This window comes from Manis pentadactyla, chromosome X (genome assembly GCF_030020395.1).
Source record: "Manis pentadactyla isolate mManPen7 chromosome X, mManPen7.hap1, whole genome shotgun sequence".
NCBI classification, from domain to species: domain Eukaryota; kingdom Metazoa; phylum Chordata; class Mammalia; order Pholidota; family Manidae; genus Manis; species Manis pentadactyla.
This window is the reverse complement of record NC_080038.1, coordinates 36225517-36234978: the sequence shown is the minus strand read 5'-3', so window position 1 is coordinate 36234978 and position 9462 is coordinate 36225517.

Here is a 9462-nt window from a genome sequence, read left to right as displayed (position 1 = left end):
TTGTTTCCACAGTTGATTATTTGTATGATTCCTTCACCCTCCGAAGCATTCCAAAATCCAGACCCTGAGAAAGGGTGGCCTCAGAATCCACCACCCATCTGGTGGCAACTTGTTTTCTGTTTCATGTTGTCCTTGTCTGGGGTGGGCACATCCAATTCCATTGGGAACTCACCATCCAAGTCACGTGATGCTTCCAATGGACCTATCAGTAGCCTTGTAAACTCAAGGCAAGAAGGATTTCTCCAAAGGTGAAGAGAAAGGGGTGAAATTTTCCTTCATTGTATGACTAATGCAACTTTCCTAAGGAGGAGACAGAAAGCTGATGACTCACTTTCTGCATTTGTTTCCTATTATAGCATTTCCTTATTGACATATGGCTGAGAGGTGTTGCCACTGATGAAGCCTTGGCCTGCTGAATGAAGCCAGCCTAAACTTTTCAGCAGTGTGAAGCTTCCAGCTCTTGAATCTGGGATCCAGACCAACACCTTCCACGTGGAGAACACCACTGACACAGGATGGAAAGGAAAAGCACTCTGCATGTCATCCACGAAGTCAGGTCAGGTTAAGTAAAAATTATGTTGACAAGGTTTGGGGGGTCTTTTGTTGTTTTTTTTACATTTTTGCTTAATATTTTCCCCTGTTCTGCTATTTGCATAATTCAAAGTATGGCAGTTAATTTCTGATTATGCAGGCTACTTATTGTTTTCTTTAGAAAACGAAAATTAAATACTGCCCCTGGCAATTAAGGAGGTATCCTTGGTGTATCTACCATGTTATTTAATTCTCAAAAAGGCACAACCATTTGGGCCACATTATCTTTGTGTTTTGATGTTGGTTTTCCTGTGATTGTCTCCAGCTGCCAAGTCCATTTCTGAAGAAAGTCATTTTCATGGTCCCGATTTGCTGCTGGAAAATACAAGATCTCATAAAATAAAATTGCAGGAGAGCCTATTATTTGTTAAGTAGAGAAACTAATGCAGAGTTAATTTTCTACAAAGTACATCACATCAGTTAGGAAATTCCTCTCTTCTTTCTGAGGATGTACAGAAGGGACTATAAGCATAGGAGCAGACAAAACTAGGTTTGGATCCTGGCTCTACCACCTCATCACTTACTAGCTGCTTGACTTTGGGCAACCTAACCTCTGAGTCTCACTTTCCTCCTCTGGACAATGAGGATGACAACAACATCTACCTCAAAGGGTTGTTACGAAAAATATGAGAAACAATGGGTATGAAACAATGGGTGTATTCTTAGTTTTCTGGGTTTGTCCTTCCCCTGCCCCATTCCATTTGAGTTCAGAGTCAGCTTTAAGGTCCTTGCTGGCAGGAGGGCTAGGTAAAGGGACTGGACTGAAAGCCAAAATGGTCTATAGGTTCCCTGGCTTTTGTTTCTGAAAGCTTTATCCCCTCAGACCTAGGAGAACAGAGAGCCTCTGGAATATAGAACATAAGTTGGAGGGGAAGAAGTGAAGGATGAAAGATTTCAGGACTCAGACTAGATCAAGATTCCTCTGTCCAGACATGAGGAGAGGAGAAGAGAAGGACAGATACTCTGGTAGTGTGGACCCTGAACCTTGCTTCCCAGGGAGAAAAGACCCTAGAGATGAGTCCAGACCTCGCCAGGGAGTTAGGAGTTTGTCCTTCTAAGCAGTCACACTGTCTTTTCCTAAGCTATCCTGTCTAAACTGTGTTACATTCTTTCCTCCTTAAACTGTAAAGCGTTTCTTACTGACTTAGTCATTATGTGCATTCATGCCACGCAGCTCTAGGGAGTGATGCCCTCAGGTTCTTCCAAAAGTTGTAGGGTCATCTGTCTCTGCATTCCATGGGCTCAGTCTATTCTACTAATTGATGTTTGAATCTTCTTCTTTTCACATTTTTTTCTCTTGTCCCCTGATCTCAGGCAGTCTCTTGTTCGATGGCCGTCCTGCCTGCAGTCAGTCAGTATGTTTTCCTATAGCCACTTCGCTCCTTTATTCTAATTTGCCTTTATAGACTTTGTGTGGGCTTCGAAATGAAATAAGAATTGCTTAGAATTGATTGTAGAATGAAGCAAACAGATTCTGAGTGAGGGACCAAAGAGTTAGTAGTGAATTTTGTAATATCTGTTTGTGGTATGTCCTGAATTGTGTCTGCCTCAAACTCGGTACATTGAAGCCCTAACCCCAGTGTGACTATAATAGAGACAGGGCCTATAAGGAGGTAATAAAGATTAATTGAGTGCATAGGGTGGAGCCCTAATCCAAAAGGACTGTGACCATATGAGAAGAGAAAGAGACATGGGAGCTGCTGCTCTCTTTACGTGCACATGGAGAAAAGGTTATGTAAGGACACAGGATGAAGGAGGCCATATGCAAATCAGGAAGAGATGCCTCACCAGAAACCACCTCAATCTTGAACCTCCAGTCTCCTGAACTATGAGAAAATAAATTTCTCTTGTTTAAGCCACCCTGTATGTGGTATTTTGTTACAGCAGCCTGAGCAGACTGATACAGACTATATAAGGAATTTTTGTTTTTATTGTTTTTGTTTTTCCCAACTTTCAGGATCCAGCCTGTGTTATTCAGAGTGTGGTTGCTGGATAAGTAAGAAGTTACTTTTTAAAAATTCAAATAAAGTATTTGACATCTCTCTGATACCAAATGTGATTCCCACTCTTCCAGCACCAAATGCAATGGTGTATTTCTTCCCTACATATATGTATAACAGTAACAATATTATACACAGCAGTAATAGTAATACATCTTCATTCAGGTATTCGGACCCAATTCCACAATGTGTAAATATGTGGGAGGAGGTCTTCCCACACATACTTACACCAAGCAATTCTCAAACACTAGCCAGGTGTTGGAGAACTCAACTAAATTCTGATGTTATCTGCCGGGAGACAGCTCGAGATTAAGGGCTCCATCCTACAAGACTGCCCTTCACCCCCAACACCAGACACCAGTCGCAAGCCCCAGGCAAGTTACCTGTGCTTCTGACCTACCCGCTATAGGTTGGAGGTTCCCACGACCTCCCCCTTAGGTTCAATTAATTTGCTAGAGTGGGTCACAGAACTCAGGAAAACACTTAGGTTTACCAGTTTAATAAAGGATACAAGTTAACAGCCAGATGAAGAGCGGCATAGGGCAAGGTCCCAAATGAAGGAGCGTCTGTCCTTGTGGGGCTTGCGACCTGGCTCGGGGGCACGTGGAGGTGCTCCAGTTCCCCAGGCACAGAAGCTCTCTCCAGTCTCATGGGTTTTGTGGGGGTTTCATTGCATAATTGTGGTTGACTAAACTATTGGCCATTGGCTGATTCAGCCTCTAGCTCCTGCCCTTGGGTGTGTCCAAAAGTCTCTCATTAACATGACAAAACACCTGTTTCACCTTTAAGACTGCAGTGTTTTCAGGAACTGTGGATGAAGACCAAATATACCTGGGAAATATGTATTTGGTCATATGAACTCATTAAATCACAGTATTATAAGAGAAAAAATAACAGAGAGGTTCCATTATGTGACCTATTGAAAAATATATAATAAGGTAAAATTCCCATGCCACAATTGAGCTTCACCTGCATGCTTGTGCAGTAAGTCCTTTGGTCAATAAAAGCACAACAGATTCACACTGGTGATGCACATCTAAGCAGGAAAGAAACATATTGAGATGAAGCCCTCTTGGTGTCCATATTTTAATTCAATTCTAAATATATTCTTATGCTTATCACCACTAGTCTTCTCAATGCACCATCAGGAAATGTAATCATGTGGCATTCATTGCAAGACCTTCCCACAGAAGGGCAGAAAATAACCCTAAGCTCCAAGTGTTGTTCAGCAACTTTGTTATCTTTTTTTTAAGAGAATACTCAAAAATAGCTGTATTAGGAGAAATGGTATTAACCATTCAGGTGGGACCCATCCTCACTTCTGTGAACATGCCTTTTCGTTATTGTTTAAAAAGAAATAGGTGAAGGGAAAAAAACTAGTGAGAATGTCTGAGATCTTGATCTGGGAGCTCATTACATGAGTGTACACACATGTCACAATTCATCAAGCTGCACTCTAAGATTTGTGCATTTTCCTCTATCTACCTCATATAAAACATTTTTAAAGTAATATTAAAAATGAATAATATGGCTAAAATTGGAATAAGCTTCCTTCAAATAAACAAATTCTCTTTTCATTTAGGAAAAAACTAGCTACTCATGCATCACTTCACTCACAAAGAAAAACAATAATTTTTTTTCTGAATTCTTCTAGATCAGGGATGGCCAAATACAGGTCACATGCCAAATACAAGTTCCAACTACAGGCAGATTTTGTAAGGCCTAGACCCAAGAATGGTTTTTACATTCTTAAAGGATTGTAGAGGACAGCAGTGATGACCGTGATAATGATGACAAAGAAAGAAGAGGAGGAGGAGGAGGAGGAAGAAGAGGGAGGACAAAATGAAGAACGTGCAACAGAGATTTGCTGTGGCCAGCAAAGCCTAAATTATTCACTATCTGGCCCTTACAAAAAAACATTTTGCCTGATAGTAAGATTATGTATTGACTTTGGGGCAAGCCCTAGGAATGGTGGAATAATGGTATTTATATGAAATCTCAAAATAAGGCTAAATGTTCAATACTTTGCACACATTCATTCCTCTTATAGTGGAAATATTGGATAATCAATGTCCATTAAAACAAAGAGTCCATGGGAAAGTGAAAATGTCTGGGAAAAGTGTTTGTGGCTAATCACTGATATATCCTTTCCAATGTAGAAAGTAGACTGATGGTTCTAACATCAGAGTAGAGAAGGGGTGCTAGACAAAGAGGTACAAAGGGCCATGATACAAAAAGGTCAATTGGTTGCAATTGGTAGCAAATCAAAGAAAATTCAAGAGATCAAGAGGATCACTTTTATATAAGGTATTGCTAGAAAAAAAAATCAGAGGTTAAAAATATTTGCATTTTTCTTGGAAGGCTCTTTTGATAGCAGAAATCTGTCTTTTCATCAAGGACAAGTGTGCTGAAGAGCTCTTACTTATATTATAGGCGCTGAATGGCAAGAGAAAGGTTTTAAAACTAAAGACTGCCTTTGCTGTGAGCAGCCAACCCATGAAGAAGATAAAGAACAAAAGAGTATTCCTTTTCATTAAGTCTTGATTGGGATAGGTTGACAGGAGGGCAGTGTGTTAGTTTTGTTCAAACTCAAACACACCAAATGAGCAAAGGACACAGAGAGGTAATTAACATTAGAAAATAAAGATATGAGGAAATGTTTATCTTCCCAAATAAAGAAATGTGATTTAAGGTAATCTCAGGGTATCATTGTACACCATTAAATTAGTAAACCTTTTTTAATGGCAAAAACAATGTGTGTTAGCAAAGTTGGGGTAAAACTGGCACACATCTACTGCTCTAGGGTGGGGTGGAGGTGAACGTAATGACCACTGGAAATTGGAAAGAAATTTGCTTCCTCATACTATGAGTCAGAAGATGTTCTTTCCCTTTGACAGAAATGCTCACTTCAGAGGAAATAATTATAGAGAAGAAAAAAATTCTTGAATCAAAAAGATGTTCCCTACTAACCTATATATATAAACACAGGTAATTAGAGACAACTAAATGTTCAAAGCTGGGAGACATGGATAAATAAGGATGTTGTACCCACTCGGGAGAATATTACAAAACCAGTGAAATCCTAATAATGAAGGAAGACCATGCAGTAACAGAAAAATATTTCAGGATATTTTCAAGTCAGAAAGCAAAATACAAAACAGTATTACAGTATGTTTATAACTATCAAATATGTGTTCGTTTAGACAAAAATTTAAAAACCACACCCCAAAATAAAATAGTGTATGAAGGAGTAGGGTTGTCAGATTATGGATATTTTCTTGGCTTTGGTTTTCTTTAATGTTGAGATACTATGTATTCCTTGTTAAAGAAAAGCTTGTTGAGCTTCTTGCATGTGCATATGAGCATCCCAATGAATGAATCTAGACCCACTGGAATTTAATACATCCTGTCCTGGACTGTTTTGAAATTAGGTTTCTTGGCACTTTGTAATGAAAAACTCCCATAGAAGAGTTTACAATCTGCTTCATGAGCCAATCAGAACCCTGAACTCAGAATCCTGCTTCATGTGATGTACTTTCTCCTTTTTCATTCTATATCTAGACTTTTATTTCTGTCAAGAGAGTCTTCCTGAGCTAATATTTGAGGGTTGCCAGGAAAGCAAATAAATTCAGCTTTGTTTCTAACTGCCATTTAGCAGTGTCTTATCCTGTATGTCCCACTGCAACGGGAGATTTCATCTAAAGCTCTCAATTAACATCTATAGCTCTCACTACTTTGGGAAAACTATCTGCCATAGCAGCTCCCCCTCCCCCAGTAAGGACCACAATGACATTTTCACTGTACAAAAAACAACCTATCGGCCCCCACTTGTTCTAGGAAATGGCCAGCCAACATAAAACCCTCTGCCCTCTAACTAACCAATCTTTTCCTCTTCTGAAATGTTCTTGAACTGCGCATTTGTCCCCTCCCAGCCAACCAGGGACTGCTAAGTGTACCTAAAGACAATTAGAAAATCTCCCATTTCCAAAAATCCCACCTTAGTACAATGCCTGCCAATTAGACACTCTCTCGGTATTTTCCCTGCTATCTGCTCTCAAACTGACTCTCCTCTCTAACACCTGTGAATCCTATTGAAACCAAAGACCGGCAGAAGGATTCCCTTGCTACAAGTGTATGAATAAACAGCCTTTGTTAATTTTGTCTCAGACTTAGTTTTGTCTTTGACACTTTATTTTGAGTTTTTCTAATCTTTAAATAATTAATAATACAATTGAGAAGGAGTTAAAAACCCAATGGTTCCTTAGGATTATAAAACAAATCCCATTAAAGGAAACCAAAAGTCAAACTTTAGTAGTTCAATTATGAAACACCCAAAGATGAAGAAAAGATGAGGCAAAATCTAAACACTTATGAATGTGAGATTTCAATCTCTTCTAGAAACTACTCAAATTAGAGTCATTTTGCTCAAATCATGGGCAATTGTACCAAGACTTCTTTCCCTCTGCACTCACGTAGAATTTCAACAGAGTTACTTCATTCCTGTGTTTTTGTCCACTTGCAGCTCCTATGTCCTCTCAGCCTTTTCCTTGTTATGATCAAAGTGGGAGAGAATCACAGTAGACAGCACAGACCCACCCCTCACATCATGTCCTGAGATTATGAAAATTCCTTCTCAAAGAAAGCCTGCTAAGAACACTTTCTTCATACCAATCCATAAGTAACTCACAATAATTTAGTGCTACCCCTTCCTATGGGTTCAACTGCATCCCCCAAAAGATATGTCCAAGTCCTAACCCTTGGTATCTGTGAATGTGACCTTATTTAAAAATGCAGTTGACCCTTGAACAGCATAAGGGGATTGGGGTACCAACCTCCAAACAGTGGAAAATCCATGTATAACTTTTGACTCCCCCAAAACTTAACTACTAATAGCCTACTGTTGACCAGAACAGCCTTACCAAAAACATAAACAAAGAACACATATTTTGTATGTCATATGTATTATACACTGTATTCTTACAACAAAGTAAGCTAGAGAAAAGATGTTTTTTTAAATTGTCACAGATTACCAAACATCTTCCAATATATTTCTTGAAAAAAATCTGTATGTAAGTGGCCCACACAGTTCAAACGTGTTGTTCAAGGGTCAACTATAAGGTCTTTGCAGATGTAATTAAGATGAGGTCATATAGGATTAGAGTGGACCCTAAATTCAGTGATCTAAAAGGAGAGTGATTTGGAGAAAGAAGCAGGGAGGAAGGTCACATGACTAAGGAGGCAAAGATTGGAAATGATGCAGCTGCAAGCCAAGGGATGCCAAGAGTTGCAGGCAGGCAGGAGCCAGGAGCAAAGCAAGGAACAGCTTCTCCCGGAGATTTCAGACGAGCATGGCCCTGCAGACACTTTGATTTTGGATCTCTAGCCTCCAGAACTATGGGAGAATAAATTTCTGCAGTCTGAAGCCACTGAATTTGTGGTACTTTGTTACAGCAACTCTAGGAAACTAATACAACCCTCTTAGGCTATTTGCATTTAAAAGATGTGTAGCTGTGATGAGAAATTGCAAGAATTGCTCAGCTGGTGAGAAGACTTTGGAAGAGTCACTGGGTCTATGGGCAATCACCCTTAAAGTATACTGTGTATTTTAAGGCAAACACCAAACCCTTGAAAGAACACAGTGGTGTGGCCCCTAGAGTTGTGAGGAGAGGGAGGAAAGGATAGGTGGAGTGTTACCAAATGTTACACACACCTGACATCACTGCCTGTAAAGCTTACTACCAATTTCTAATTGAGGAACCCATCATTCATCTAGCAGGTTAATTATCTTAGTTCCCTTAACTTCCTCACTTACTTCTCTCTTCCTTTAACCATCTTACCAACAAAATTCACTAGAGAGCAGGCAAGCAGAGAGGAGAAAGCAGTCCATACAGGCTAATAATAACCATGAAAGATACATCTATTGATAAACTAATTTGATTTTCTTTCACTGCCCTTCCCCACAGAAGGGAGAAAGGCCTTGTTATTCCTTTACCTGGGGGATGGGGAGCTTATGCAGGTAAGAAGGAGAGGTTCTGTTACATGGCAAAGCACAGCAGAATGAATGTACATGTTTTGGCTTTTGTTTTCAAAACTTTCAGATTACTGAGACGATTAAATTAAGCCCTAGAAAGGAGCAGAAAGGGACAAGCCCCAATATTTTCTCCTTTTCTGTGGCTTGTCTTCTCATTCTCTTGGAGATTTATTTTGCAGAGGATAAATTTTTTATTTTAATAAAGTCTACCTTATCAATTATTTCTTTCTTAAGTTTTGTATCTAAAAGTCATCACCACACTCAAAGTCATTTAGACTTTCTCTTATGTCTAGAAGTTTCATAGTTTTATAGCTTATATCCATTCTGAGTTATTTTTTGTGAAAGGCGTCAGGTCTCTTCTAGATTCATTTTTTTGTACATGGATGTCCAGTTGTCCCAGCCCCATTTGTTGAAATTGTCAAAAATCAGTTGACTATACTTGTGTGGGACTATCTGGGCTCTGTCTTCTGTTCCAGTGATCTGTCTATTCTTTTGTGAATACCACACTGCCTTTGTTACTGTAGCTTTATGGTAAGTCGGGAAGTTGGATAACAGCAATCCTCCAACTATGTTCTTCTCCTTCAATATTCCATGTTATTCTGGGTCTTTTGCCTCTCCAATATAAACTTTAGATTCAGTTTGCTGATATTGGTCATTTGATTTTTGACATGAATGTCAAGACCATTCATAGGAGAAAGGAAAGTCTTTTCAATAAATCATGTTGGGAAAACTGGATATCCACATGGAAAAGAATGAAGTTAGACCCTTACCTTACACCATATACAAAAACTAAGTCAAAGAGGATCAAAGACCTAAAGCATAAGCGCTAAAAGTCATAAA